General features: G+C 40.0%; 1 long non-coding RNA gene and 1 pseudogene across 1 annotated transcript in view; one reads left to right on the top strand and one right to left on the bottom strand.

Annotated features, from left to right (window-relative positions):
• LOC134728961 (uncharacterized) overlaps window positions 1–12593 on the top strand; it is a 124914-nt gene that overhangs the window by 20272 nt on the left and 92049 nt on the right. The gene's annotated exons all lie outside the window — the stretch shown is intronic.
• LOC100988454 (pumilio homolog 3-like) lies at window positions 2978–5568 on the bottom strand (annotated as a pseudogene).

The raw sequence follows: 12593 nt of genomic DNA, 5'->3' as shown, positions 1-12593 counted from the left end.
TTTAGAAAACATTTCTCAAATAAAACATGGAAAGCTTAGCCATAAAAGAAAAGTTTAAGAAATTAGATTCTAATAAAATAAAAATTTCTATTAATTAAAAGTCATCAAAAAGAGAGTGAAAAGACAGATTAAAGAATGGGAAAAGATTTTTCCAACACATAAAACTGACAAAGTAACAGTAATTAGGACATCTATAAATCAATATGAAAAACAAACATTATATTTTTTAAAAAGGCAAAAGACTTGAACAGAAGCTTTATAAACTAGAATTTCTGAACAGCCAATAAATGTATGAGAAGGTGTGCAATATCATTATTAATATGAAAAATACATTAAAACCTCAATGAAATACCATTACAAACTTACCAAAATGGCTAAAACTAAAAATCTAACAATACAAGTGTTAGCAAAGATGTAGAGCAATGAAAACAATGCTGGTGTTCGTGTAAATTGGAAAACAATTTTTATAATATAATAAAAGGTGCACATATCCTATAACCCTGCAATCCCACTCCTAGATGTATGCCTTAGAGATACTCGTACACATATCCAACACAAGACATAATAAGAACAGTTAAAACAGCATTGTTTATTTTTCTTTTCTTTTTTTGCCCCTTGAATCATAAAACAGCATTATTTCTAGTAGGCAAATCTAGAAATACCCCAAATGTCCATTGACAGCATGCGATATATTCATACCATGGAATACTATTTGGCCATGAAAATATAGGAACTCAGCTACACGTACAAAAAGTATGAATCTCACAAACATACTATATGGTGAATATCAACCAGATCTCCTTTTCCAAGCCATTGCCCCCAGCCCCTGTGAGTTATGGTTGCTAATGGCTCAGAGCTGGCCCCTTTTCTGGAAAATTGCCCTTGGCTCAAAGGGTACCCCCGGGAACACGTGGGCCAAAAACTTAGTAACAGGCTATCACAAGTGTCTTGGTGGGACCAACAGTGTGATGCTATTCAAGCTCCAGAGCCCCCCCTTGAGATCAGGCAGAGCTGAGACCTCATCCTTGCCTTGATTCTGTCCCTGCCCTGTCCTGCTGCTTTCACCGCTTTTCTCCTGAAAGCAGGAGCTCCACAGGTCACATGCACCTGACTCTTTGTCCTAGACTGCACGTGAGGAATCCAAGCTAAGACACATTACTAAGCTTGAGAAAAAGACACTGAATACATATATTATGATGCACACATGGGGGTAAGATAAAGAAAAGCAAAGGCATGATTTCTTAAAAGTCGGGACAGGGTTTACCTCGGCGAGAGGGAGGGACTGTGATCAGGGAAGGCACACAGGAGGCTTCTGGTACTGGCAGTATTCTGTTTCTTGACCTGCACAATGTCTACATGGATATTTACTTTATAATTACTATTTAACTGCATATGCATGTTGTATACACAATTTAGTATGTATAATGCATACAAAAAGAAGAAAAATTTCCATGTAATCAGAGAGACTTTTTGGTTTTAACTTAAATAAAAATTTCCTAATCGAAGAAAATAAACTGAATTTCTGCTTTCTTATATTTATTGAGATTTTTCTTGTAGCCTAGTATATAATCAGAGCTTATAAATATTTCATGTATCATATTTGTCAACAAAATATGCTATGGATTCATATATAATGGGATGCCCATTAATTTAATTATAATTCAATGAATTACATTAGTTATCTATGCCTGCTGAAAAAAATCACCCCAAGATGTAGCAGCATGAAACAACATTTTCTCACCTCACGATTTCTGTGGGTGAGGAATCTGGGTGCGGCTTAGCTGGGTCCCCTAGCTCAGGTCTCTCATAAGGCTGCAGTCAAGACATTGGCTGGGGTTGCAGTTGGCTCAAAGCTGTACTTGGAAGGAAGGATCCACTTCCAAGAACATTCATGTTGTTGTTGGAGGATTTGGTTCCTCCTGGGTTGTTGGACTAAGAGCTTCTATTCCTTGCTGGCTGTTGGCCCAGTGGCCTCCCTCCATTTTCTGCCATATGAGCCTCTCCACAATACAGCTCACAGCACAGCAGCTGGTTTCCATCGGAGCGAGCAAGCAACCAAGGCTTATTTGGAAAGGTGTAACTTTCCAGATGTTTTTCTGCTGTATTCCACACCTTAGAAGCAAGTCTGTAGGTCCAGATCATGCTTGCAGGGAAAGAATTACCCAGGGGCATGAATACCTGGAGACCTGAAGACCGGGATCATTGGTAGCTCTTTTAGAAGCTGCCTACTACAGTGATACAACTCACTATCTGGCTTCTCTTGTGTTGTTTTGGAGAATCGTTCATCTTTATCAAAGAAATAGAATCCTGATGGTACTCATCCTGAATGGCAGTATACAGAGTCTTGCATGCATAAAGCAGCGTGATCACAAATCTACATTTAACAGTCAGAGATTCTGTCCTTATGATTTCCTGCCTGGGGCTTGGGTTTGAAACACTGTTCATTTTCTCTGCCCACAGTACCGTTTTACATATGGCAGGTATCTTCCACTCAAGCCTCTTGTTGAACCTGTTTGAGCTGCTTTGAAGGATCATTCCTTGTCTTTCTTGAGTTGCCTTTAGCATCACCAAAGAATTGTAGGTCTGTATCACAGCCTGTGCTGAAACACAGTCCAGCATAAACATATTCTGCTTATTTTATAAAAATCCGTCTGAGTTTTGCGTGATATAGAAACAAAAATATGAATATATTTAAACCAATGTCTTTTTGTCTATTTGATCTACCTTGATTGATGGTAGGGCATGAAAATCATCCACGACAATAGTGACATTTTGATTTCTCATGTTTCTAATGCTTTTTCTTTTGTACTTTCATTGCCATGTTATTTGGTCAAAGTAACTCCATGCTGTAAATTCACTATTGATTGTATCTTATAGCTATATATTGACTTTCATTTTAAAAACAATTTCATAAATAGATTCTTATACAAAGAAGAAACATATATACAGAGCCCCCAAATTACCAGTAAGGTGAACCCTAGCCCTTCTTTTCTGCATTGGGAAACAGAATGGGGAACAGGAAAAATGATTCCATCTTGCTCTTAACTCTTTCCACCCATGAGCCCAATTTTTCAAGTAGAGTTTCTATTCCTTTGTTGGTGCCTTTGTTTTTTTCCCAATGTAGCAATCAAGCTTTTCAGTCCATCTTTGAGTTTGTTTGCAACTTCTTGATCACAACCTGGAGGAGGCTAGAAAGAATAATGGCACCTCGATTTACACTAGCCCAGGACTTCAGGTTCCTCATACCAACATGCTGTACAAATGATTTTGCAAAACAACCTTCTCTCCCATTTTATTTCATCTTTTTATCTTGCTCTATTAACTAGATGTCCTGGAGAATGTTCTGCAATGTGAAGCTCTCGGTCCTTGCCACTAGGTTGCAGTTCCACTGCTGCCAAGCTGGCAATGGCATTCATGGCAGGCTGAACGTCTCCAGTGGCAGATCCCAGAATGTCAGATACCAACACACGCGGACTTATCTAGCACCACCTCTTGGGCATGTCCTTGCAGGAAGCTTAACAAAGCTAGAGAAATGGATTCTAGGAGCTCATATCTGCAGATTTCTGTACCTTTATTACTGTGTGCATTTCCATCTCCTTTTTGCAGAACTTCAATGATTTCTCATAGTAGATATACAGGATCTCTGGGGCTTAGTGAATACAACAGGACCTTCCTTTCATGTTTGTCATTTCCTGTGCTAGGCAATGAACTGATAATTCCTGATATGATTATTACCTGCTTCACAAGCTTAGTATCATCAATACAATCAAATGCTGCCAGGAAAGCCAAATGAGAGTATTGGCCATCAGTCACTTTTTCAACCTAAGTCTTCATTATTTTCACAGTCACTTTCCTGTCCTTGGGCATGCCATGCCACAGGCTCATGGCCAGCCATGCCCTCGTGTGTGTGTGTGCCAGGTATACCACTGCTTTGTGGATGACTTCAATCATTTCTGATCTGAGTTTGGGGGGTGCATAGGTGAAAAAAAAAGAAAAAAAACGTCCAAGAATACGCACCAATGAATGCTTAATCACAGCTTCCTTTTGGGCCACTGGAGTTAGACTCTGTTTCATTTCATCCATAATAAGCTCTTAATTTTTCTGGCTGTACCTCTAATACTTTGTCTGGAGTTGGTGATCGACTGACTTGTAAAGGTGAAATGTGTTCCCATAGAACTCTTTCGTCAGCATGTTCCTCTGCTCCAAAGTGGCTTTGTCATTATATGTGTCCTACATGATGGCTGATGTTTCTGCCTGCCACAGCATCTTCCTCACGGGGCCTTTTAAACTTCTCATTATCTCTGCAATCTGTGGTTGACTTCCATACATGTGACATTTCTTTTTTTTTTTTTTTTTTTGCTTAACATTTTATTCATTCAGCAAATGAATATATTTAGAAACAAACATTTATTGAATAAATGAGTTATATTTTCATGTTGCCTCATAACCTTTACATCTATCATCTTTAACAGCTGCATAATGCTTCATTAAGAGGATGACATCATTTACTCAAGCAAGTGCCTTCTCAGTTTAGTAGTAGTAGTTGAAAGCTCAGGCATGAAGCCACAACTGAATTCAGATCCCAACTATGTAACTTACCAGCTACGTGAGCTTGTGCAAGATACTTTCCTTTTTTTTTTTTTTTTATTATACTTTAAGTTCTAGGGTACATGTTCACAACGTGAGACATTTCTTTAAAATATTTCTGGAGTATTTGGCTTTACTTAATTCAACCAAATTATCTCCCAATTCTTCAAAAGCCTGTTTTGACTGTTCTTCATTACCACACTGAATGTAACACTGGATCACGAGTTGAATCATGTGCAAATGCAATTGTTTGTTTGTTTGAGACAGAGTCTTGCTCTGTCCCCTAGGCTGGAATGCAGTGGCACCATCTCAGCTCACTGCAACCTCTGCCTCCCAGGCTCAAGGAGTCTCATGCCTCAGCCTCCTGAGTAGCTGGGATTACAGGAATGTGCCAACATGTCCAGCTAATAAATGCAATAGTTTTAATTTTCCCTTGAATCAACTTCTGCAAGTCATTCATTAACTTTACTCTTTTTTCTTTGTCAGTCTTTTCTTCTTAAAGTCTTCCAAATCTGCTTTGCCCACACAACAGTGTCATAGTTACTTTTATCACTGAGTTGCCCGCTTTGCTTCAGTTCTTTCTTTTTCTTTTTGAAGTCATCCCATTTGGGTTTCTTGGCTGCTGATTCACCACTTTTGCCATCTGGCTGGAGTTTTCTCTTCTTGTTGAATTTATTTGCTGGCTGGAATTTGTTCCTTGGTGCTTTGTCCCATTGTTGCTTATTCTTCAACTGCTTCGCACCCTTTCCTCTGGTTTTGTGACACTTTTCTCAAAGTTCTTAGATGTGGTTTTAGATTCACCTTCCTTAGCAACTTTTCTTGGAAATGTCTTTGAAGAACCAGAATCACTGTGTTTATGAAATCAGTTTTATTTTTTTGTGATGCCTTTGTACTCTTTCCTGTGAATTGTTGTTTCCCCTTTGACTTCCACTGTAGCAACTTGCACACATGAGGCCGACCACATATTGACTTTTTAACCATAAAACTTACTGCCTTAAGTTCTGCTTAGCCTAATATTACTTTATGTTCACATTTGAAGTATAAATCTTTGTTCCATTTTTATCTTTAGCTCTTTTAGCAGGGGGCTGTCATTTTTCTTTTGGATGTGCCAGTTGTCAATCAAGGAAAATGACCAGGGCAAGTCCCATTCATTTTTGGAGGTTTATTTGCCAAAGTTAAGGACACACAACCGGGAAACAGGTCTATGCCTTTCTCTGAAGATGATTTTGAGGGCTTCAATATTTAAAGGGGAAAGGGCAGGATATTGAGAAATACCCAATGTTCATGTGAGAGGGGTAGGAGAAAATAGCCATTCCTGCCTTGGTCTCAGTGAATCTGCATTTTTACATAAGATTAATGTAGACAATAGGGCAGAGGAAACAATGTGTGCAGAGGGATGACTTTGAGTTCTGTCCTATGTTCCCTGCACCTGTGAAGAAAAGCTATCAATTCACATTGGCATGATGCACTTTAACAGAAATGCTTTAGGGTGAAGATCTTGGGGACCACAAGGAATTTCCTTGTGAGGGAGGTATGTAGCTTTTCATCTTGTAGCCATCTTATTTAGGAACCAAAATGAGAGGCAGGCTTGCATGACCCAGTTCCCAGCTTGACTTTTCCTTTTGGCTTAGTGAGTTTGGGGTCCCAAGATTTATTTTCACATTTCCCCCATTTTTTCTTTAAAATCATTTGGAGAAAGCATTTTAGAAGGAAAATGTGTCTCTGGTCTCAGCTTGCTTTTTTCTTTTTCTTTTTTTTTTTGAGCTGGTCCTTCATTGCTAGGATGGTTTATTCCCAGAAATTCAGGTCCCACCTTGCTAGGAAGGCTCATTCTTAGCAGGTCGTGTCCCATGAAGATTAAAATAGGGGGAGGAAAGAAGGTAAAAGGAAATTAAAAATATAGGGATCTAGACCAGATATACAGCAAAAGGGAAGGCAAACCTGGAAGCTGGGTCAGGCTATGCTACTGCCTCCTCAATTAGAGCAACTCTTTGGGCAATCATTATTCTAGCCCTTTCAGTTGATGACTGATCTGGACATACCATAATAACATTGTAAGCAAAAACAGGACATGACACAAATTATTATTATTATTATTATTATTATTGGAAGCAATAGCTTCTGCCACCAATTTCTCCAGGTCACAATACAATTTCTCCAGGTATCCACCCCATATCTTTTGTAGTGTTTGGCCATTGGTCCTTGGAGTTGTTTCTTCGTTCCAAGCATAAAGGAGCATTTTGGCTGAGTTGGCCAAATGAAGGGATGAACCAGATAAACCCATTCCAAATTTGCATTATCCCATTTTGAAAATGGGCTGTTGTTTGGGGCATGGTTGCCACCTTCTCTTTTAGTTGGGGGGATGCTAAAGTGAGAGCTGGTGAGCTGGTCCTTTCCCTTGAAAATCTTTTCCCATGTCCTTGCTCTTGAGTGTTTTTAATGGGGAAATTATATATATTTAGTCTTTTGTTATGCCAGCACTAAGGATATGAAACCATTTCTGTGATGTAATAAATTTTGGTATTCTAGCTAGTCTTGACCTTGGAAGGGAAATACCCACCATGGCAGGCTGGAGCCACTGGAAAGAGGCATGAGTCTGCATATCCAGCAGGCATCCTTTTATAATCTGTCTGCATAATCCTGAGCCCATTATAGAAACAGGTTTGTCTTATGGGCAACAATGGGTGACAGTGGCAAGAGGTTTTAGAGACATAGGGTAAATAGGAGCAAGGTTGTGAAATTCATTTTAACTACTAAAAGGACATTAAATCAGACAAGGCAAATGCCCTGTTCTGCACAAGATAGCAGTTGCCAGTATCTCTAGGACAATAATTGTAATAGCTATCATACAATACACATAGGTGTTCTTTTGTATACAGGCCTGGTCCTGTGTCTTGGGTTTAAGCAGTCCACAACAGCTATGGTCTACTCCTAGTCCTGGATTGAAGTTCAATGTTAATGAGCTGCAGGTGAAGATCCTTGGTAGGAGTTACAGTCTACTCAGGAGGTTGTGCCTTTTTAAGATGAGAGGTGTAAATCCATGAGTTTATACCATCTAGTTTTTGCAGCACATGGATTAGTTAATAGTATTTGGTATGGCTCCTTCCACTGGGGTTGAAGGGAGTCCTTTATTAAATGTCTTTTCCAATAGACAAAGTCTTCAGGCTGCAGATCATAACCAGGAACCTTGTCTTCAGGGAGTGGACTATGAAAGGAATTCTTTACCAAATCTTGGCTTTTGTAAAGATGACGAATGAGTCCCTTATAATATTGCAATATATCTCCCTTGAGAAAAGTTGGGTTGGTTATTTTGGTTCCCATACACATGGGCCTTCCTGTTATAATTTCATAAGGGGATAGTTGATGTTTTCCAAGGTGGACCAGAGGGTAAGAAGCACCAGGGGAGTGCTTTAGGCCAATGGAGGTGAAGTCCATTTATGAACTTAGCCAATTGTGTTTTAATTATTCCATTGGTCCTTTCCGCCAGCTCTGAGGACTGGGGATGGTAGGCACAATGGAAATGTTGAAATATGGGCCAAATTTCACAAATATTTTGAATAACTTGACCAGGAAAATGAGTTCTTCTATCACGTAAAGTTCACAGTGGACTCCCCACAGTGGAATAATTTTTTCTAATAAAGTTTTCCAACTGCCATCGCTGTTGCTTGCCTGCAGGGAAAAGCTTCAACCCAATGGGAAAACATGCAGACCATTACTAAGACATGTAACCTTGAGAGGATGGCGGCTGGATAAAATCAAGCTGCCATACCTCAAAAGGTCCAGCTGGAAGGGGAAAATGACCCTGGGCCTCATGGAGGAGCTTCCGTGGATTATCCTTAGGACAAATAGCACACTGGGAATAAACCTTTTGTGCCACTGTGGAGGATCGTTTCCAGTAACATTGTTTACACTAGGATATACTTTTATCTGGATTCCATTGTGTCAGATTATTAACACATTCCTTAAGGGGCACCTGACATCCCATTGGAATAATGGTTTATTATTAAGTCCATACAATATTTTAGTTTCAGGAGACAGGTATTCCCCTGTCTGTTTCCAAGTGGATTTCTCTTTTGTTGGGGCTATACTCTAGGTTTCCTTCAACATGTTTTTAAGTGTTTCAGGCTTTATGATCATTTTTTTTGGATTGGGTCTGGTGGCTTGAATGCTGCTTTTTTAGCTGTAGCAATAGCAAATTTGTTATCTCCACTTTTAGTGGTGTCCAATGTAGAGTGACCTGGGATTTTTACAACTGTCAAAAGTTTTGGTTGAGAATAGTTTCTAACAGCTCTGACAGTTGGTTGCCCATTTTTTATGGGTTGCCCTGAGGAGGTTAAATATCCTCTCTCCTTTCACATTCCAAAGTCATGAGCAACTCCAAATGCTTAGCAGGTGTCAGTGTATGTTTGCAGCCTTGTCTTTTGCTAATTGACAAGCTTGAGTCAGGGCAATCAATTTGGCCCCTTAAGCTGATTTGGCTTGAGGAAGAGGACCAGCTTCAATTACCTCTAGTAAAGAGACCACAGCATATCCTGCTCTAAAATTTCCATCCCCATCCTCTTAAATAAGACCCATCTGTATACCATTCTATCTCAGCATTATCCAGTGGCATCTCTTGTAAGTCTGTCCCAGAAGTGAGAAGTTGGTCAGTCATCAGAACATAGTCATGAGGGGTTTCGTCAGAAGGACCAGGCAAGAGAGTGTAAGTTAATTATTTGGAACATATTATCTCAGTCAAAATGTATAAAATAATCTAAAATTGATTCATTTCGGTTCTGGTGGCATTGCTGGATTTTATCCCAATCCACAACCCTTTGGAATATTGAAGAAATGATATTTAACAGAGCAGTTGCTCATTCCCACACATCTTTGTGTCTGTGTTCTCGACTTCTGGGGGCTGGTTATTGTAGCTCTATTGGGCCTTCAAGGGTTAAGTCTGCTACAGGGTCTGACCACTGTACTTTCTCCAGCTATTCCTTAGCTTTATCTTCCGAGACCAACATGTGTGCCAGCTGTTAGAGGTCTGAATGGCCTGGGTCATAGGTTCTGATAATGAATTCAGATTCTTAGGCAAACTCAATTGGATCTTATGGGGGCCCAGAAATTCTTTATGCCCTGCAACTCAGCCTTTGACCAGCGTTGGTAGACAATCACCGGGGTTCCCCTATGTGTTACCGGTTGTTCCCAAAACAGGGTGATCATGAGAGATGGCCCTGCAGGGTCCCCCTTTTCCACATCTTCCAGATGAGAGGCTGCCACTGGCACTGTCAGGGAATTGTCAGGAGGTAGGGTCTTGGAAGTTAGACTCCCTACTGCCTTCTGTTGAGTGAGTGGTATACAAGGAGAGGAAGATGTTAAATTAGAACTTGCAGGAGAAGGAGGGAACAGATCTGGTCCGGGAAGTTCAGAGAGGTCAGGGGTAAAGTGGGGGTGTAAGTGGAGGTGGGGAGGTGCCACAGGGAAGTAAGGGATTCTGGGGATTTCTTTAAGAGAGATAGAACTTTAGAGAGTCCTTGGTTAGCATTTCTAAGTTGTTTGTTGGCTTATTGTAAGGACATGAGGCGATCTTCCCCCCATTTGCTACTCTCTAGGTACCATTGAAAGTAGCTCTCCTATTCTGGTTGTTTAGTTTTGTGCCTGCGTTTTGCATCCTAGTTCACAGGTACACTAATTTGGGCATCTCAGAAGATCCCCATCTAGGCCTCTGTAGGTTAGAATCTGCCTTGGTTATAGTGGTCCACTTGATTAAATATTTGCATGACAATTCACCATAAGTGTTTTTGCATATATCTGGCCAGAGTTTCTAAGGGTGGAACTTTGTGTTCCACAGCTGTGGGGGTTTCAGCCAACTTAAAGGGCTCCTTCCACATAATTTAGAGTTTTCCTTCAGATTTGACCAAGTCGGAGGGTTTGTTGGATCCAAAGTGTGCTGCTTGGGGACCTAGCTTTTCAGGGCTGTTACTCGCTGAACTGGTATCGTGGCTACCTGGCACAGTGTGTCAGGGGCTCAAGGCGTGGGAGATCAGCTCCTTATTTGCACCTGCTAGCTGAGATTACACCCTAAGTACGTTCTTCTGAGGGGAAATCCTACTCAGAGCCGTTGCACATCTTAGGGAGTGTTTCTTCCAGACACCCTCATGTAATTCTCAGTTGCCTAAGAAAGGCTGAGAGGGGTGAGCTCTTATTTCTTTGGAGAGGAAAATTCCATACTTATAAGCTAGAGGGTTTAGAGTTGGCCAAATCCAATAAGAGAAGGACTGAAGCATACAAAAAACACCTAACAAGACAGAAACAAATAAATAAGACGTCTAAGCAAAACGAACAGCAATCACACAAATTATACAATTTGAGTGCTCTAAATGTAAGGAGAAATTAAGACCAGCTGGTTGTTAACAGTACCTTTAGTTATTAAAGAGAATTTGCAAGACAGATTCCCAACTCAGCTCCTTACCTAGTGATGAGACTCAAGCTGAAGACTGTTCTCCACTGATGAAGAAGCAGACAAGCTTGCCTTCCTTGATGGAAGCAAGCAAAAACTCCCAGAAAAAAAAAGAGGTTTTTTTTTTTTTTTTTAAACATCAATTTAAACCTCAGAGCCCCAACTTCCTGCAGGGAGGAGGTCCCAGACCTCAACAAATTGTCTTATTGGTTTGGGCTATAAAGAGCCCAATCTGGTACCAGTAGGAGAGCTGCTGCAGGCCAGGGCCACCTTCACTCAGGATCCCTCCGTGGTCAATCAAGGAAAATGACCCAGGAAAATCTCCATCATTTTTTGAGGTTTATTTGCCAAAGTTAAGGATACACACCTGGGAGATAGGTCTATTCCTTTCCCCATAGATGATTTTGAGGGTTTCAATATCTAAAGGGGAAAGGGAAGGATATTGAGAAATACATAATTTTCATGTGAGAAGAGGGTAGGGGAAAACAGTCATTCATGCCTTTGTCTGGCTCAGTGAATCTGCATTTTTACATATGTAGATAATGTAGACGATAGAGCAGAGGAAACAATCAGATATGCATTTGTCTCAGGTGGACAGAGGGATGACTGAGTTCTCTCCTATGTCCCCACACCTGTGGAGAAAAGCTATCCATTCACATTGCCATGATGCACTCTAACAGAAACACTTTAGGAAAAAGGTCTTGGGGCCCCCAAGGAATTTCCGTGTGGACAAAATGTGAAGGAGGTATGTAGCTTTTCGTATTTTAGCCATCTTATTTAGGAACCAAAATGAGACGCAGGTTGGCGTGACCCAGTTCCCAGCTTGACGTTTCCGTTTGGTTTAGTGAGTTTGGGGTCCCAAGATTTATTTTACTTTCACACAATCATAATCAGTAAATCATTGTACTTTATCTTTTTCATCTAATTGGGAACTCTGGGTGTTTTTTAATTTGGGGGGAATAAAAAGTATTTTCTAAATTCATTATGAATTGTGTGTCATGACAGTTATTGTTTCCATATTCTATTTTGTAGTGATAAGAAATTGATGCTGGCAAGCTACCAACTTTGTTTGCCCAGGTGTTTATACAACGCACCGCTAGACTAATCTTAAACATCAATTATCGCTGATTTGGGGCTTTATTGTTTTAAAATCTATAACTCATACTTTAGTACTTTGTAACATTTGCACTACACTGTATGATTTTTACCTTCTAGTTTGTCTTGTGTTTCCAATTAGATTCCAAGCGCTTACTCAGTTTAAGATCATCATAGGCCCCTATGCTTTGCCTAAAATATACTTTCATTTGAGCTTTGACTTGACTGTATTTTTATTGCCTTCCCCGGTTGAGGCATTTTAGTAGGAAAAAAAAAAGCTTATATCTTCTCCCTGTATTTTTAACCAGAGCATGATCGGTTCTAAACACATTCATTGCAATTTTTTTTTTAATTTTATTATTATTATACTTTAAGTTTTAGGGTACATGTGCACAACATGCAGGTTTGTTATGATTGGACTTACTCCTGAGTTCGTGCAGTTTGTATAAAAATATCTGGAAGACTAGAATGT

Source organism: Pan paniscus, chromosome 15, assembly GCF_029289425.2.
Source record: "Pan paniscus chromosome 15, NHGRI_mPanPan1-v2.0_pri, whole genome shotgun sequence".
Taxonomy (NCBI): Eukaryota; Metazoa; Chordata; class Mammalia; order Primates; family Hominidae; genus Pan; species Pan paniscus.
This window is presented reverse-complemented; position numbering and strand designations above follow the sequence as displayed.